Genomic DNA, 20,208 nt, shown 5'->3' with positions numbered 1-20,208 from the left:
TAAACAGATATATTTGTTTCTGAACAGTCAGCGAGACAATCAAACTGTTTTTTTTTATGTAAAAAAGGCAAAAAGGTGGATTACACCCAGATTTGAATCGTGGAAGAGGAAAAACACAGTTCTATTTCTCTGGCCTACACCCGAATCTTTTAAACAGATATATTTGTGTCTGAACAGTCAGCGAGGCACTCAAACTGTTTTTTTTTATGTAAAAAGGTGGATTACACCCAGATTTGAACCGTGGAAGAGGAAAAACACAGTTCTAGTTATCTGGCCTACACCAGAATCTTTTAAACAGATATATTTGTGTCTGAACAGTCAGCGAGACACTCAAAATGTTTTTTTTATGCAAAAAGGTGGATTACACCCAGATTTGAACAGTGGAAGAGGAAAACCACAGTTCTAGTTATCTGGCCTACACCAGAATCTTTTAAACAGATATATTTGTGTCTGAACAGTCAGCGAGAAACTCAAAATGTTTTTTTTATGCAAAAAGGTGGATTACACCCAGATTTGAACCGTGGAAGAGGAAAAACACAGTTCTAGTTATCTGGCCTACACCAGAATCTTTTAAACAGATATATTTGTGTCTGAACAGTCAGCGAGAAACTCAAAATGTTTTTTTTTTATGCAAAAAGGTGGATTACACCCAGATTTGAACTGTGGAACAGTAAAAACACAGTTCTAGTTATCTGGCCTACACCAGAATCTTTTAAACAGATATATTTGTGTCTGAACAGTCAGCGAGACAATCAAACTGTTTTTTTTTATGTAAAAAAGGCAAAAAGGTGGATTACACCCAGATTTGAATCGTGGAAGAGGAAAAACACAGTTCTAATTATCAGGCCTACACCCGAATCTTTTAAACAGATATATTTGTGTCTGAACAGTCAGCGAGACACTCAAACTGCTTTTTTTATGTAAAAAAGGCAAAAAGGTGGATTACACCCAGATTTAAACCGTGAAACAGGAAAAACACAGTTATAGTTATCTGGCCTACACCAGAATCTTTTAAACAGATATATTTGTGTCTGAACAGTCAGCGAGACACTCAAAATGTTTTTTTTTATGCAAAACGGTGGATTACACCCAGATTTGAACCGTGGAAGAGGAAAAACACAGTTCTAATTATCTGGCCTACACCAGAATCTTTTAACCACTTCGCACTAGAGCCTGTTTTTGCCTTCGTGACGGGCCAATTTTTTCAATTCTGACCACTGTCACTTTATGAGGTAATTACTCTGGAACGCTTCAGCGGATTCCCCTGATTCTGAGAATGTTTTTTCGTGACATATTGTACTTCATGATATTGGTAACATTTCTTCGATATCACTTGTGTTTATTTGTGAAAAAATAAGAAATTTGGTGAAAATTTTGAAAATTTTGCAATTTTCAAACTTTGAATTTTCATGCCCTTAAATCAGAGAGATATGTCACACAAAATAGTTAATAAATAACATTTCCCACATGTGTACTTCACATCAGCAAAATTTTTGAACCAACATTTTTTTTTGTTAGGAAGCTATAAGGGTTAAAAGTTGACCAGCGATTTCTCATTTTTACAACAAAATTTACAAAAACATTTTTTTAGGGACCACATCTTATTTGAAGTGACTTTGAGGGGCCTTTATGACAGAAAATACCCAAAAGTGATACCATTCTAAAAACTGCACCCCTAAAGGTGCTCAAAACCACATTCAAGAAGTTTATTAACCCTTCAGGTGCTTCACAGGAATTTTTGGAATGTGGAAGAAAACAATGAACATTTAACTTTTTTTCACAAAACTGCTATTTTAACCCCAAATTTTTAATTTTCACAAGGGCAGCCAGAAAAAATGGACTCCAAAATGTGTTGTGCAATTTCTCCTGAGCACGCTGATACCCCATATGTGGTGCAAAGCCACTGTTTGGGCGCACGGCATGGCTTGGAAGGTAAGGAGCGCCATTTGACTTTTGGAATGGAAATTTGACTGGAATCGATATCGGACGCCATGTTGCATTTGGAGAGCCCCTGAGGTGCCTAAACAGAGGAAATCCCCAACAATTGACCCCATTTTGGAAACTAGACCCCTCAAGGAACTTATCTAGATGTGTGGTAAGCACATTGAACCCCCAGGGGCTTCACAGTATTTTATAATGTTGAAGTGTGAAAATAAAAAAACACATTTTTAACACAAAACTTCTACTTTAGCCTCAAATTTTTAATTTTCACAAGGGCAGCCAGAAAAAATGGACTCCAAAATGTGTTGTACAATTTCTCCTGAGCACGCTGATACCCCATATGTGGTGCAAAGCCACTGTTTGGGCGCACGGCGTGGCTCAGAAGGTAAGGAGCGCCATTTGACTTTTGGAATGGAAATTTGACTGGAATCGATAGCGGACGCCATGTTGCATTTGGAGAGCCCCTGAGGTGCCTAAACAGAGGAAATCCCCAACAATTGACCCCATTTTGGAAACTAGACCCCTCAAGGAACTTATCTAGATGTGTGGTGAGCACATTGAACCCCCAGGGGCTTCACAGTATTTTATAATGTTGAAGTGTGAAAATAAAAAAACACATTTTTAACACAAAACTTCTACTTTAGCCTCAAATTTTTAATTTTCACAAGGGCAGCCAGAAAAAATGGACTCCAAAATGTGTTGTACAATTTCTCCTGAGCACACTGATACCCCATATGTGGTGCAAAGCCACTGTTTCGGCGCACGACGTGGCTCGGAAGGTAAGGAGCGCCATTTGACTTTTGTAATGGAAATTTGACTGGAATCGATAGCGGACGCCATGTTGCATTTGGAGAGCCCCTGAGGTGCCTAAACAGAGGAAACCCCCAACAAGTGACCCCATTTTGGAAACTAGACCCCTCAAGGAACTTATCTAGATGTGTGGTGAGCACCTTGAACCCCCAGGGGCTTCACAGTATTTTATAATGTTGAAGTGTGAAAATAAAAAAACACATTTTTAACACAAAACTGCTACTTTAGCCTCAAATTTTTAATTTTCACAAGGGCAGCCAGAAAAAATGGACCCCAAAATGTGTTGTGCAATTTCTTCTGAGCACGCTGATACCCCATATGTGGTGCAAAGCCACTGTTTGGGCGCATGGCATGGCTCGGAAGGTAAGGAGCGCCATTTGACTTTTGGAATGGAAATTTGACTGGAATCGATAGCGGACGCCATGTTGCATTTGGAGAGCCCCTGAGGTGCCTAAACAGAGGAAACCCCCAACAAGTGACCCCATTTTGGAAACTAGACCCCTCAAGTAACTTATCTAGATGTGTGGTGAGCACCTTGAACCCCCAGGGGCTTCACAGAATTTTATAATGTTGAAGTGTGAAAATAAAAAAAACACATTTTTAACACAAAACTGCTACTTTAGCCTCAAATTTTAATTTTCACAAGGGCAGCCAGAAAAAATGGACCCCAAAATGTGTTGTGCAATTTCTCCTGAGTACGCTGATACCCCATATGTGGTGCAAAGCCACTGTTTGGGCGCACGGCATGGCTCGGAAGGTAAGGAGCGCCATTTGACTTTTGGAATGGAAATTTGAGTGGAATCGATAGCGGACGCCATGTTGCATTTGGAGAGCCCCTGAGGTGCCTAAACAGAGGAAACCCCCAACAAGTGACCCCATTTTGGAAACTAGACCCCTCAAGGAACTTATCTAGCTGTGTGGTGAGCACCTTGAACCCCCAGGGGCTTCACAGAATTTTATAATGTTGAAGTGTGAAAATAAAAAAACACATTTTTAACACAAAACTGCTACTTTAGCCTCAAATTTTTAGTTTTCACAAGGGCAGCCAGAAAAAATGGACTCCAAAATGTGTTGTACAATTTCTCCTGAGCACACTGATACCCCATATGTGGTGCAAAGCCACTGTTTCGGCGCACGACGTGGCTCGGAAGGTAAGGAGCGCCATTTGACTTTTGTAATGGAAATTTGACTGGAATCGATAGCGGACGCCATGTTGCATTTGGAGAGCCCCTGAGGTGCCTAAACAGAGGAAACCCCCAACAAGTGACCCCATTTTGGAAACTAGACCCCTCAAGGAACTTATCTAGATGTGTGGTGAGCACCTTGAACCCCCAGGGGCTTCACAGTATTTTATAATGTTGAAGTGTGAAAATAAAAAAACACATTTTTAACACAAAACTGCTACTTTAGCCTCAAATTTTTAATTTTCACAAGGGCAGCCAGAAAAAATGGACCCCAAAATGTGTTGTGCAATTTCTTCTGAGCACGCTGATACCCCATATGTGGTGCAAAGCCACTGTTTGGGCGCACGGCATGGCTCGGAAGGTAAGGAGCGCCATTTGACTTTTGGAATGGAAATTTGACTGGAATCGATAGCGGACGCCATGTTGCATTTGGAGAGCCCCTGAGGTGCCTAAACAGAGGAAACCCCCAACAAGTGACCCCATTTTGGAAACTAGACCCCTCAAGGAACTTATCTAGATGTGTGGTGAGCACCTTGAACCCCCAGGGGCTTCACAGTATTTTATAATGTTGAAGTGTGAAAATAAAAAAACACATTTTTAACACAAAACTGCTACTTTAGCCTCAAATTTTTAATTTTCACAAGGGCAGCCAGAAAAAATGGACCCCAAAATGTGTTGTGCAATTTCTTCTGAGCACGCTGATACCCCATATGTGGTGCAAAGCCACTGTTTGGGCGCACGGCATGGCTCGGAAAGTAAGGAGCGCCATTTGACTTTTGGAATGGAAATTTGACTGGAATCGATAGCGGACGCCATGTTGCATTTGGAGAGCCCCTGAGGTGCCTAAACAGAGGAAACCCCCAACAAGTGACCCCATTTTGGAAACTAGACCCCTCAAGTAACTTATCTAGATGTGTGGTGAGCACCTTGAACCCCCAGGGGCTTCACAGAATTTTATAATGTTGAAGTGTGAAAATAAAAAAAACACATTTTTAACACAAAACTGCTACTTTAGCCTCAAATTTTAATTTTCACAAGGGCAGCCAGAAAAAATGGACACCAAAATGTGTTGTGCAATTTCTCCTGAGTACGCTGATACCCCATATGTGGTGCAAAGCCACTGTTTGGGCGCACGGCATGGCTCGGAAGGTAAGGAGCGCCATTTGACTTTTGGAATGGAAATTTGAGTGGAATCGATAGCGGACGCCATGTTGCATTTGGAGAGCCCCTGAGGTGCCTAAACAGAGGAAACCCCCAACAAGTGACCCCATTTTGGAAACTAGACCCCTCAAGGAACTTATCTAGCTGTGTGGTGAGCACCTTGAACCCCCAGGGGCTTCACAGAATTTTATAATGTTGAAGTGTGAAAATAAAAAAACACATTTTTAACACAAAACTGCTAATTTAGCCTCAAATTTTTAGTTTTCACAAGGGCAGCCAGAAAAAATGGACTCCAAAATGTGTTGTACAATTTCTCCTGAGCACACTGATACCCCATATGTGGTGCAAAGCCACTGTTTCGGCGCACGACGTGGCTCGGAAGGTAAGGAGCGCCATTTGACTTTTGTAATGGAAATTTGACTGGAATCGATAGCGGACGCCATGTTGCATTTGGAGAGCCCCTGAGGTGCCTAAACAGAGGAAACCCCCAACAAGTGACCCCATTTTGGAAACTAGACCCCTCAAGGAACTTATCTAGATGTGTGGTGAGCACCTTGAACCCCCAGGGGCTTCACAGTATTTTATAATGTTGAAGTGTGAAAATAAAAAAACACATTTTTAACACAAAACTGCTAATTTAGCCTCAAATTTTTAATTTTCACAAGGGCAGCCAGAAAAAATGGACCCCAAAATGTGTTGTGCAATTTCTTCTGAGCACGCTGATACCCCATATGTGGTGCAAAGCCACTGTTTGGGCGCACGGCATGGCTCGGAAGGTAAGGAGCGCCATTTGACTTTTGGAATGAAAATTTGACTGGAATCGATAGCGGACGCCATGTTGCATTTGGAGAGCCCCTGAGGTGCCTAAACAGAGCAAACCCCCAACAAGTGACCCCATTTTGGAAACTAGACCCCTCAAGTAACTTATCTAGATGTGTGGTGAGCACCTTGAACCCCCAGGGGCTTCACAGAATTTTATAATGTTGAAGTGTGAAAATAAAAAAACACATTTTTAACACAAAACTGCTACTTTAGCCTCAAATTTTTAATTTTCACAAGGGCAGCCAGAAAAAATGGACCTCAAAATGTGTTGTGCAATTTCTCCTGAGCACGTTGATACCCCATATGTGGTGCAAAGCCACTGTTTGGGCGCACGGCATGGCTCGGAAGGTAAGGAGCGCCATTTAACTTTTGGAATGGAAATTTGACTGGAATCTATAGCGGACGCCATGTTGCATTTGGAGAGCCCCTGAGGTGCCTAAACAGAGGAAACCCCCAACAAGTGACCCCATTTTGGAAACTAGACCCCTCAAGGAACTTATCTAGATGTGTGGTGAGCACCTTGAACCCCCAGGGGCTTCACATAATTTTATAATGTTGAAGTGTGAAAATAAAAAAACACATTTTTAACACAAAACTGCTACTTTAGCCTCAAATTTTTAATTTTCACAAGGGCAGCCAGAAAAAATGGACACCAAAATGTGTTGTGCAATTTCTCCTGAGTACGCTGATACCCCATATGTGGTGCAAAGCCACTGTTTGGGCGCACGGCATGGCTCGGAAGGTAAGGAGCGCCATTTGACTTTTGGAATGGAAATTTGACTGGAATCGATAGCGGACGCCATGTTGCATTTGGAGAGCCCCTGAGGTGCCTAAACAGAGGAAACCCCCAACAAGTGACCCCATTTTGGAAACTAGACCCCTCAAGGAACTTATCTAGATGTGTGGTGAGCACCTTGAACCCCCAGGGGCTTCACAGAATTTTATAATGTTGAAGTGTGAAAATAAAAAAACACATTTTTAACACAAAACTGCTACTTTAGCCTCAAATTTTTAGTTTTCACAAGGGCAGCCAGAAAAAATGGACTCCAAAATGTGTTGTGCAGTTTCTCCTGAGCACGTTGATACCCCATATGTGGTGCAAAGCCACTGTTTGGGCGCACGGCATGGCTCGGAAGGTAAGGAGCGCCATTTGACTTTTGGAATGGAAATTTGACTGGAATCGATAGCGGACGCCATGTTGCATTTGGAGAGCCCCTGAGGTGCCTAAACAGAGGAAACCCCCAACAAGTGACCGAATTTTACAATCTACTCCTCTGTATAAATTAATCTAGTGGTGGGAAAATAAGTAGATAGGTAAATGGTCACTAAACCCATAGATGAATTCCCAGAGAGGTGTCATTTCCAAAATGGGGTCACTTCAGGGGGGATTCTGCTGTTCTGGCACTTTTCAGAGGCGCTAAGTACCAGAACTAAAGAATCCCCCCTGAAGTGACCCCATTTTGGAAATGACACCCCTCTGGGCATTCATCTATGGGTTTAGTGACCATTTTAACTCAATGGATGATTTCCAGAAGCAACCCCCTGGAAATTAAGTGAGCTCTACTCGAATGTGCCATTCACTAATGAACCAAATGTTTGAATGACAAATTGGGATACATTTTTACAGTTTAAAAACGTGGTTCTGTGTGGAAGATTTTAAAGCAGTCAGTGACGCATAAGGCTGGCAATGATGGAATAAGTGCAATAAAATGTCGCTCAGTGAGTCTTTTCACATCCTCAGATTCTAATGGATGAGAGGGGCTAACACTTTGAAAAATAAGATTTTCAATTACCTTTTCTTGATAATCAAGAAAAGGATCGGAATTTCCTGCTTTTTTGTACAACACAAAAGAATTGTATGTGGCCACCTGAAACAAATAAATAACCAACTTTTTATACCAGGTATAGGACTTTCTTGATACCTGGTATGGCTGTAGAACCTGGTCTGCAAGGTCCACACCCCCCATGTGTTTGTTGTAGTCAATGACTGACACAGGTTTTTGCTTCGGAGTGGTGGATCCTAGTTCTACAGTGGCCCTTGTGGCATCTGTGTGGATCGAGCTGAGGACAAAAATATCCCTCTTATCCCTATATTTCAGGGCAAGCAGCTCTCCGTTACGTACAGCCCCTGACTGCCCCTTTTGAAACTTTTGGTTGACCAATGGTTGTGGAAATCCCTGACGGTTTTTACGGATGGTCCCACAAGCCCCGATATTGTGTTCAACCAGACTTTTAAATAGGGGTATGCTGGTGTAATAATTGTCCACATATAGATTGTAGCCTTTTTGAAAAAATGGACTTATCAGCTCCCAAACAATTTTTCCAGATGTCCCCAGATAAGTAGGGCATCCTGGTGGGTTTAGTTGGCTATCTTTCCCCTCATATATGCGAAAAGCGGATGTGTATCCGGTTGAACTTTCGCACATTTTATAGATCTTTATTCCAAACCTTGCCCTTTTAGATGGGATAAATTGCTTGAGGTGCAGTCTTCCTTTGAATTTTAAAAGGGACTCATCAATAGAAATATTTTGTGTTGGGGTGTAGAGCCTTAAGAATTTTTCTGACAAATTTTCAATGATGGGTCTAATTTTATATAACCTGTCATGTTCTGGGGCATTTCTGGGCAGGCATTGACTATTGTCGCTAAAATGCCAAAACCGCATGAGCATTTCATAACGGGTCCTAGTATGAATGACTGAAAACATAGGGGTGGCTTGAACAGGGTGGTTGGACCAGTAGGATCGAATGCTCGTTTTTTTAACAAGCCCCATGGCAAATGTAAGTCCTAAAAATTTTTTTATTTCCGGGACATTAGTTGGTGTCCATAAATTTGCCCTAGCATAGTAACATCGGGGATTCTGGCTTATGAATTGGGATGCGTATAAATTTGTTTGCACGACAATATGCTCTAGCAAGCTGTCTGTAAAAAACAAATTAAAAAAATGAATTGGTCCAAAATCTTCCACCTCCACATTTATACCAGGAATGGCGTTGAAATTAGGGCTGAATGGAGCAGCCGAATCCGAAGCCTCCCATCTGGGAAATGCTAGATCATGTGGCAAAGCCCCTTGTACACTGGCATGCGCCAATTCACTAGTAGCAGGGACAGCGCTTGTACTGGGCAGTGTTCCCTGATTTGGAGACGTTTCTCCAGTAGCGCTATTTGCCCCTATTGCTGTACTGGTCCTTGGGCTTGAGGATGGACCAGAATCACTGCTCATTTCTGAGCTCTCAGTGTCGCCACTACTAAAGCCCTCAAAATCCATATCTCCTTCTGAGATTGCACTGTCATCAGTGTCAGAACATAGCAGGGCATACACCTCCTCTGTGGTATAAGTCTGACGGGCCATTTTATTTTTATATTTTTTGACTGGACTGAACGGAGCGGACTGAACGGACGGGACCGGACTGGATTGACCGGACTGGACTGACCGGACTAGACTGACCGACAGGACTGACAGGACTGACTGATCTGACAGGACTGACAGGACTGACTGATCTGACAGGACTGACTGATCTGGCAGGACTGACTGACTGACAGGACTGACTGATCTGACAGGACTGACTGACTGACAGGACTGACTGACAGTACTGACTGATCTGACAGGACTGACTGACTGACAGGACTGACTGATCTGACAGGACTGACTGACTGACAGGACTGACTGATCTGACAGGACTGACTGACTGACAGGACTGACTGATCTGACAGGACTGACTGACTGACAGGACTGACTGATCTGACAGGACTGACTGACTGACAGGTCTGACTAATCTGACGGACGGGACCGGACTGGATTGACCGGACTGGACTGACCGGACTGGACTGACCGGACTGGACTGACCGACAGGACTGACAGGACTGACTGATCTGACAGGACTGACAGGACTGACTGATCTGACAGGACTGACTGATCTGGCAGGACTGACTGACTGACAGGACTGACTGATCTGACAGGACTGACTGACTGACAGGACTGACTGACAGTACTGACTGATCTGACAGGACTGACTGACTGACAGGACTGACTGATCTGACAGGACTGACTGACTGACAGGACTGACTGATCTGACAGGACTGACTGACTGACAGGACTGACTGATCTGACAGGACTGACTGACTGACAGGACTGACTGATCTGACAGGACTGACTGACTGACAGGTCTGACTGATCTGACAGGACTGACTAACCCTAACCTTACTTTCTTTTTTGATTTTTTTTTCACTTTTACAGTGGCATGGTTGACAGCTCTTGTCACACTGTTTCTCCTCTGCTCTCTCACTGAGATCGGAGGGGAAACAGTGTATTTATCAGCCAGATCGCACGGGAAAGTTTGTTGCTAAAACAAACTTCCCTGGTGATCTCTCTGATTGGCTGGTGTGACGCTGACATCATCGAGACCTGAGCCAATCAGGTCTCCATGATGTCAGAGGTCACAGCACCGGGATCCCCGCCGCTGCTAAGGTATGTGGGGGGTCCCGATCGCCGACCACCGGCTGTCACTATCTTTTAAATGCCGCGATCGCTATGGATCGCGGCATCTAGAAGATAGGAACAGGTTAACATCATGGGGACCTGATCCAATCAGGTCCCCATGATGCCACATGTCAGCGCTATCGCTCTGAACCGGTACCGCAGCGCTTGCAGGACCCTGGGGGTCCTGAGCGCTGCGGGACCACCCACCGTTTTTAAACGTCGGCGCTGCACAGAGCCCAGCAAGCACCGACGTTTATCTACAGAGGGGCGTAGCGAAGCGGTTAAACAGATATATTTGTGCCTGAACAGTCAGCGAGACACTCAAACTGTTTTTTTTAATGTAAAAAAGGCAAAAAGGTGGATTACACCCAGATTTGAACCGTGGAAGAGGAAAAACACAGTTCTAGTTATCTGGCCTACACCAGAATCTTTTAAACAGATATATTTGTGTCTGAACAGTCAGCGAGACACTCAAAATGTTTTTTTTTATGCAAAAAGGTGGATTACACCCAGATTTGAACCGTGGAAGAGGAAAAACACAGTTCTAGTTATCTGGCCTACACCAGAATCTTTTAAACAGATATATTTGAGTCTGAACAGTCAGCGAGACACTCAAAATGTTTTTTTATGCAAAAGGTGGATACACCCAGATTTGAACCGTGGAAGAGGAAAAACACAGTTTTAGTTATCTGGCCTACACCAGAATCTTTAAAACAGATATATTTGTGTCTGCACAGTCAGCGAGACACTCAAAATGTTTTTTTTATGTAAAAAAGGCAAAAAGGTGGACTACACCCAGATTTGAACCGTGGAAGAGGAAAAACACAGTTCTAGTTATCTGGCCTACGCCAGACTCTTTTAAACAGATATATTTGTGTCTGTACACTCACAGACACACTCAATTTTTTTTTTGGGGGGAGGGGAAATACCAAAAGGTTAATAAGATGGGTATTTGTACAGTCTGAGTGAGGGAAAAAAAATCAGGATTTAGATGAAAAAAAAAAGGATTTTTTCTGGCCCCTGAGACCTGGGGATAAGTCGAGCAATTTGACCAGCAGCAGCACACAGGACTGTAATGCAGTGTTTGTTGGTATAACCACTGCGTCTCCTATACAGCCTGCCTGCCTGCCTGATATCTGGGATGGATATTAGTCCTGAAAAGGACTGTTTGTTTGATTTGGTAGGCTTTAGAGACCTTACACTACCTATTTTGCACTATACATCTCTCCCTAACTCAGCAGCACTGACCCTACACTGCCTGATCCCGGGCGACTGTGTCCAAGATGGCGGCGCCTGGTTTTAAATACTCGAGGTGACGCTGTGCGGCCAGCCAATCACTGTAATGCTCACAAACAACATGGCTGCGGCATTACAGTGACTGGCTGGCAATCCCTGCATGTTCATTGGCTCTGTAAAGAGTGCCAAACATGCAGGGCGGAGACCCGAGCTCCCGCCCGAGTAACCCGGAAATGCTCGGTGCTCGCCGAACATCCCGAGTAGTGAGATGCTTGGGCGAGTACCGAGCAGTGTCGAGCATGCTCGCTCAACACTACACATGATCAGTAATTTTCCTTTCATGATTTGCAGTGCGTTTAAATCCACAGCATGTCAATTCTTTGTGCAGTTTTGCTGTGTTTTTTACCCATTGACTTCAACTGAGTTAATTAAATCCGCAGAAAAAACTCAGGTATAAAATTGTTTGCGGGTTTGCTGCAGATTTTTTCTGCGTATTTGACTGACTCAATTGAAGTAAATGGGTTAAAAACACTGCAAAAACGCAAAAAGAATTGACCGCGGGTCACAGGCGTCGGCTCATGAGAGACTACTCCTCCCATCAGCCTATGTCTGCTGTCACTGATAACAGCGAGAGCAGGTGCCACTGATGGGAGTTGTCATCAGCTGGCGCCTGTGCTCACAGTAAAGAAAAAAAAAGGTAAAATAAATATGGAGATAAAAATAAAAAGCACATTATACTCACATAGCATCAAATCCCTGAAGCCATTGTCCCCTGTAAAAAATAAAAGGTAAAAAAAAACATATCTCTCACCTGTCCGCCATAATCACGTAATCCATAAGTGTCCCACGGCAATTGTAGAACAGTCACAAATGCAGATGTGACTGCTCTACCCTGCAGACAGCAATACACTGACAGGAGCGTGATTGCCCCTGCAGTGTACAGTGCTGAGCTGCCGTGAAAGAGGTCACACGAGTTCATCAGCTGATGAGCTCCGGTGAACTCACGGCAGTGCCGCTGCACGAGAAAATTCTCATGCGGTGGTGCAGTAAGCGAGATCACGGCAGCTCAGTGCTATACACTGACACAGGAGCGATCACACTCCTGTGTAAGTGTCATCCTGCTGTCCTATAGAACAGTCACATCTGCTGATGTGAAAGTTCTACAAATGATCCGATCACTGTGGGACACTTTGGATTATTTTATCACTTCTTTCAGGTGAGGGATATGTTTTTTTTACTTTATTTTATTTTTTACAGGTGACAATAGCTTCAAATGGATTGGGCGTTAGGTGAGTATAAGGTGGCTTTTTTATTTTCTGTTTTTTTATAGGGAGCAATGGCTTCAGGGATTAGGAGTTAGGTGAGTATTCTGTTTTTTTATTTTTAAATAAATGTGTAAAACCATGTGGACTTTTATTTCAAATAAATGATGTTTTTCACACTGTGTGTTTATTTTCAAACTTTTACTATGGGATTAGTAATGGGGTGTGTCTTATAGATGCCCTCAATTACTAACCTGGGCTTCATGTCAGCTGCCAATACAAAGCTGACATGAACCCCAACCCTATTACCCCACTTGCCAACGCACCACGGCAAGTGGGAAGAGCAAGGCTAAGCGCTAGATTTGGCACATTTTATTGATGCGCCATATCTGGGGCGGCTGAGGGCTGATGTTATTAGCCTCGGAGGGGGTCAGTACCCATGGCCCCTTCCCTAACTATTAATATCAGCTCACAGCTGTCTGCCTAGCTGTCTTCCTAACCTTAGCTGGTTAAATTTTATTGGGGGATCGTATGTAAAAAAAAAATTCTGGGATCCCCCTGTAAACTAGGCAGTAAAGGCTAACCAAACAGCTGTGAGCTGTTATTAATAGCCAGGAAACAGGATTAATGGCCCCTTCCTAGGCTATTAATATCAGCCCGCAACTGTGTTTAGCTTTTGCTAGTTAGATTTTATAGGGGGACTCTACTTCAATTTTTTTCTGGGGTCCCCCTGTAATCTAGCCAGTGCCCACAATCAGGAATAGCAGTGATTTGGACACAGCTCACCTGCGCTGTGTCCTACAGTACAAGCACAGTGGATGGGATTTATAGAAATCCCATGCCCACTGTGCTTGCTTTTGATGCTGCGTTAACTCAGCCGAGGTGCGGGTTTACAAGCATGTCAATTTCTGTAGTGGAGATGCTAGTTTCCGCTGCAGATTTTAACTGATTGAAATGTCATTACATGTGGTGGATCCGCATGTACTAACAAAACAAGTGCGGCATTAGAATACAGTGTATTGGACGCAGCGAAAATACGCTGTGTCCGAAGCGCTACTGGTTCCTGATCAGGGTTCCTGAACCTAAAGGCTAACCAAACAGCTGTGAGCTGTTATTAATAGCCAGGGAAAATGTTGGCATAATGGCCCCTTTCTAAAAATAGGCTAAAAATACCAGCAATCACTTAGACCCAGGCTCTTCCCTATGCCCTGGTGCAGTTGCATCGGGGTAATGGGATTAGGTAATGAGATTAGGTAATGGGATTAGGTGTCGCTGACACCAAACCCTAGGTTTAGTAACGAAGAGGTGTCAGCCAGACACTCTCATTACTAAACCTGTAAGTAAAGACTGAGAATAAAACACTTTATTTGAAGTAAAACAGAAACATTCCTTAATCATTTAAATTAACCCAATATATTCACTCCAGGTCCAACAGTAATCCAAGGGTTAAAGCAATGTCCCACGCCAATATATGACTTCACAAGGCACCATATGGCGACACTTGGTTCTGTTATATGGTACTGTGGGGACTGTATATTCAAGGTCTATGTACATGTGGATGTATCTTTGCTGTGCTAATTAAAATGTATTATTACAATGTTCTCATGTGTAAAAGCAGAGAGAAGATAATATTTTTGTAATTCCCTTAAAAAATATGTAGGTTCAACTTAAAGGGATTGTCTGCAGTATTTTTATTTTATCAAATGTGTTATGGACATGATTTTGTGGCACTTTCTGAGATATATGTATTACAGCTTCTCCTCTTGCCCTTGTTAATAGGGCCTTCCTAACCTACGGTTCTGAAAAGATCACAAGATATTGATGACTTATCCTTACCACAGGTCATCACTATCAGATCGATATTGATCCACCAGAGTGTGAGCAGTGCCCCTTTAGGGATGAGAAATTCTAAACATCATATTACCCAGAGGGTAAATGGACCCTATTTAAGGGATATGATAAAAAATGACTTTTATTAAATTTTCATTAAAAGTGGTCAATATTTAAAACTACTATAGTGGACCTGTGTTATTCCAATATATAAGGGAGTTTCCCGATATTGGAATCCCTCACCCGCCAGCTACAAATATTTAACCTTTCTATATCCATATATTTTCAACCTAGATCATGGCTGCAGTCTATGAATCTAAATATATTCACTTCTCTTTCCCACTGGTACCACTAAAGAAAAAAAAGCACACATACAGTATATTGTTCCCCCAACTAGTTTCGCCTATACAGGCTTCCTCAGGGGGCCAGAGCTATACCGATATGGGGTTCACGAAATAGGGTTCATTTACCCTCTGGGTAATATGTTATACAGAATAATGGACCCCATATAATGCTCTATACCAGATAATGGACCCATATAATGCTCCATACAGAATAATGAACCTCATATAATGCTCTATACAGAATAATGGGCCTGATATAATGCTCTATACAGAATAATGGACACCATATAATGCTCCATACAGAATAATGGACCCCATATAATGCTCCATACAGAATAATGGGCCTCATATAATGCTCCATACAGAATAATGGGCCCATATAATGCTCCATAAAGAATAATGGACCTAAGTAATGCTCCATACAGAATAATGGACTCCATATAGTGCTCTATACAGAGCATTGGGCAGCTCCATTCAATGGGTGGTGGCCACTGCTGGGTGCTGCAGATCAGCTTCTATTCTATTCAAAATGAGGTGATCTGCAGTACCCGGCACAGGAGATGGACATTGCAACTCAGTTCAATGAGGGTGATTCACTAAGACGGGTGCAGCGCATGGCAGTATTACTGAGGCTCTCACTGACCTGATTCATTAATGTATCAGGAGCGTCTGGTACCCATCATTCACCGTCGTAAAAAATGTAAGCCAGTTATGGACTGGCATACATTTGTAGAGTAGATTACACCACTTTTGACGTGTAATTTATGATGAACTTGACGGGAGAACATGACTATACTCCGTTCCACCCACGCCACACCCAACCAACCCCATATTGGTGTAGCTGGCCGGGAAAGTTGTGTAGACGCCAAAAGTCACAATGTATGAAAATATTGCAACTTATTAAGATGTTTATGCCAAATTTCTGGCGTAAGCAACTTAATAAGTATATTTTATTTATTTTTAGTAATGTATCATTTATTAATCTACCCTATGGTGTGTGTTTGTTCTCTCTACCCCGTACTTCAGATGCTGACCCTTGGTTTGGCCTTTTGGACAATGTTCCAAATGGTCTTTTTGCGGACAAGTACGTGTTGGTTTTTGCCTCCTATTCATGCCTGCCTAGTTGTCTGGTCAAGATAAGCCCTATGGTGGGAGGCCATGCTTAACCCTTAAGGGGTGGGACGATGGATGCTTCCTTTTTTCTAAAAAGTTGAATTGCTATAAATTATCTGGTCCCATTCTTTGATATGTTGCTGCATAATTGTAGTGGCAAATTTATCTGAAAATGTAGGAGAGGAGGGGTATTGTACCTCCCAGTCTGTGTGTCTGTGAGAGTGGTTTATTTTGTCTCTCCCTCCCTAATCATCGCTGCGTGGAGTCCAGTTTTGGATCGGCGGTTCTGGTTGTTTTGAAGCGCTAGTGCGAGTGCCTGAGATGTGCCTCATTTCTATATGCATGCGTTCCATTTACTGAAAACAGGAAGGACGTCACCGGATGTGATGTCGGCGGCATTCCATATGCGTTCCACCCGATGGTTTGCCTTCCAGATACCGGATATACCAGCCCACGTGACCGGAAGTGACGTAGCGGCGTGTCGTTTAGCGCGGCAGTTTAAATGAGACACGGTGTAGGGAGTGACAGTTGGAACCCTGGGTCTTTTGAAAGGAGGATTAGGGCTGTTTGAAATGGTGGAGACCCTCAGCCCCCTTTTTCAGTCTCCCCTGATGAATCTACTTTAGGAGGAAATGCGTTGGGAGCAGGATACCTCCAGAATGTTTTGGTCATGAATAATAGGATGACATTACACCAGGATGAATCAAGCCATGATGCACTTTAGGACTGGGTGAGATTGTTTCATTTTGCTTGGTATAACAACAACCCAAAGGATTCTTTCAGTGGGGCTTTGTTGATTTTCCCTGACATAGTCTATGGTACCTTATTGAATAGAGGCCATGTGGCATTTTACTATATAGTCCATGGTACCTTCTGTGTATAAAGGACATATGGGAGTTCATTGTATACCTAATGTTTTTGAGCGCATACATGGTACCCCTATATGATTGCTATTAAAAATGTCAACCAATATTAGTAAGGGTAGTGTTTAATCCAATGTTCTGGATGAATTGAGGTTGATTTTTCTAAACACTACACACTTGGTATTTGACATTTTGAGGTGTGGTTCGCATGTATACATTATCATAAGTCATTGATGGTAATTCAGAAGACCCAGGGTTTACTATTTGGCCCATTAGGGTTTTTCTACTTGAAGGAAATTTTTAATGTATATCTAATAAATGTTATATTTTAACTATCTTGCTTAAAATTTGATTAATCTGGTGGTTACCCCGATAGCTTGTTATATATTGATTTTGGGGATGGCAGGTTTTCTAACCACTGGTGTAGATACTAGCAGCTGTGCAACAGAGGCTAAGGAGGTTTTTTCTGATCACGTATTTGTCCAAAAGAGATATACTCCATCTTTCACTGCGGCCTTCAAAGATATTACTAAATCATTTAAAGATCAAACCACTTCATGGTGGGAGGTACAAACTTTAGAGAGCTACTTGAAGGCTGGGATTGTTCCTAGACATTTGAGAATCTCGCTCCAACCCCCCTTTAGATATAAGAACCCTAACCTTTTAAATAGGTGGGAGAAAGAGGCAACAGAATGCTCTTTGAGATTTATGAGGCTGCTCTTGGAGGAAGAGAAGCAGAAACTTGTAGCCCTGAACGACTCTCTTAAAACACAAATAGAGATTACTAAAAAATTTGCATCTGAACCCGACTTTGCATCTAAGGAAACTACTTTACAGAATACCCTGGAGAAATTTCAGCAAATAAGAAAAAGATCTTCAGCTCATCGGGCCCAGCCTGCCCAGTCCTCCTTTCCATGATCTCGGTGCTCGGAATTAGTCCATCCCCATCTGGGAGAAAAATCCTCGTTAAAAAATACAAATCCAACAGAGATAAAAGCGTATATGGGCTTACGCGTTTCGGATCATACCATATACGCTTTTATCTCTGTTGGATTTGTATTTTTTAACGAAGGATTAAATAAAGGCTTTTTTAATTTTTCTAAATCGTGTGCTGGAAAACTACTTTTCACTTTCCCTGGAGAAATTTCAGTACCACTTAAAAGAACGTAAACATAAATGCTTTGTGAGAGATCTTCAAGACTTTAAAGAGAACAAGGCATATAATTTTCCGACGTATAGGGGTTCTAGATATCAAGAGACTAATATTTCGTCCACAGATACAGAAGCTTCCGACACCGAGATTAGGTACAAATCACAGAGGGGAAGGCAAAGGGGCAGAGGCAATAGGAATAGGAACAACAACAGGAGGTCCCCAGTTAGAGGGAATTTTTTAGAAGAGGGGTATCCACTCAGGAGTCGTTTCAACCTGTCCATCCCACAGGGTCTGTAAATAATCTTCAGGTTATTAATCTTTCTTCCAGGACCCTCAGTATTCCTGAGATGGGGGTTCTGAGTAAGGGGCTTACTTTTGTACCAACAACTGACTATAAATCATTTGATGCAGTGAAAGATGTAAACCTATTGTTCGTAAGGTTAAATGGAGGAAACACTTTGCTCGGATGAACAAACTCACTTGCTCCGATCTGGGGGTATCAGATGATTTATTGGTTGACATTAGGACTCTTTTTGACTTATGTTTACCAGACCCTAATTTGGAGAGCAGGGGTCCCTTTACTGATTTACAATTGAAAAATACCAATATGCCGCCACCACAGGTTGATGTTGGCCCCATTGATGTGTTTCTGGACCTGGTCACAGAAGACCTGACCGCCTTGGAAAAGAAAAAAACAAGATACAAATATAATCTGACAAAACTCGAGATGCAGGCTTTATGTAAATTGGAAGGGGATCAGTCAATTACTATTTGTTAGAACCTTGCTGTTAGGTTTTTTTTCCTTTGCTGGTCACATGACCTTGTTGGCCTATTTAATCCTGCTCCGCCCTTCTGGCTTTGCTGGACTTCATTGTATATCTACTTTCTAGCTAGCCTGTGCTCTGTATCTAGCTCTGTTAGTTTGCTTGGTCTACGGACCTCTATGTTCTATCTATTTTGTTTGTTCGTCTGTCTGCTACTATTTCTGTTAGGAGGTGTCCCATATTCCTCCCAGTCCTTAGTACTTGTAGGGATTCCCTCCCCACATCTATAGGTCTCCGTACAGACTAGATTAGGACTTTAGCAGGTCTGATCGCAGGATCAGGTTCCCTGTTACATCGTAGGGATTCAGCTGAGTCCTATAGTAGGGACAGATCTCCTCTCTTTCCTTAGCTTTGGTAGCAGAACATAACAGTAAGTCCAGCCTGCAAATTCTCTAAGGAAAGATTTTTTTTTTTTTTTTTTGTTCCATCATGGTGTCGGTTCAGGATTTGGCTAAACACCTGCAGGGACTCTCTCTGGAAGTGGCCGAGCTCCATCAGCACGTGAGTAACTGTCCTGGAGCATATTTCTTGGAGCCTAAGGTATGTTTGCCGGATTTATTTTTTGGTGAACATCGAGAATTTTTTTCATTTAAAAATGCTTGCTTATTGTATTTTCGTTTGAGACCCAAGTCCTCTGGGGATGAATCCCAGCGCGTAGGGTTCATAATGTCACTTTTGCGCAAAGAGCCTCAGGAGTGGGCCTTTTCTTTGCAACCTAGTGATACATGCTTCAGATCAGTGGATAGTTTTTTTTCTGCTGTAGGATTATTATATGATGATCCTGACCGTGTGGCATCAGCTGAGACTGAGTTGAGACGTTTAAAACAAGGATCAGGTAATGTGGAAAAATATTGTACTCATTTTCGTCGTTGGTCCACTCAAACAGGGTGGAACGATTCTGCTCTGAAAAGTCTATTTCTTGCTGGGCTCAGTGAAAGGGTTAAAGACCTGCTAATTGCTTATCCTACACCTGAGGATTTGCAACAGGCTATGCAATTAGCTATACGGGTGGATAGAAGACTGCGTGCTAGGGTTAATGAGAGCAAATCCTCTGCTATGTCAGTTTCTGGTTATGATAATGTGTGTACTAACAGTGGTGAACCGATGGAGATTGGATCGGTGGCACCTCGCTCTCAAGAAAAAGACCGTCGTTTTTCGGAAGGCTTGTGTTTCTATTGCGGAAAATC

Source organism: Phyllobates terribilis, unplaced genomic scaffold (genome assembly GCF_046119375.1).
Source record: "Phyllobates terribilis strain yellow unplaced genomic scaffold, ASM4611937v1 Scaffold_7__3_contigs__length_470593459, whole genome shotgun sequence".
Lineage (NCBI taxonomy): Eukaryota > Metazoa > Chordata > Amphibia > Anura > Dendrobatidae > Phyllobates > Phyllobates terribilis.
This window is presented reverse-complemented; position numbering follows the sequence as displayed.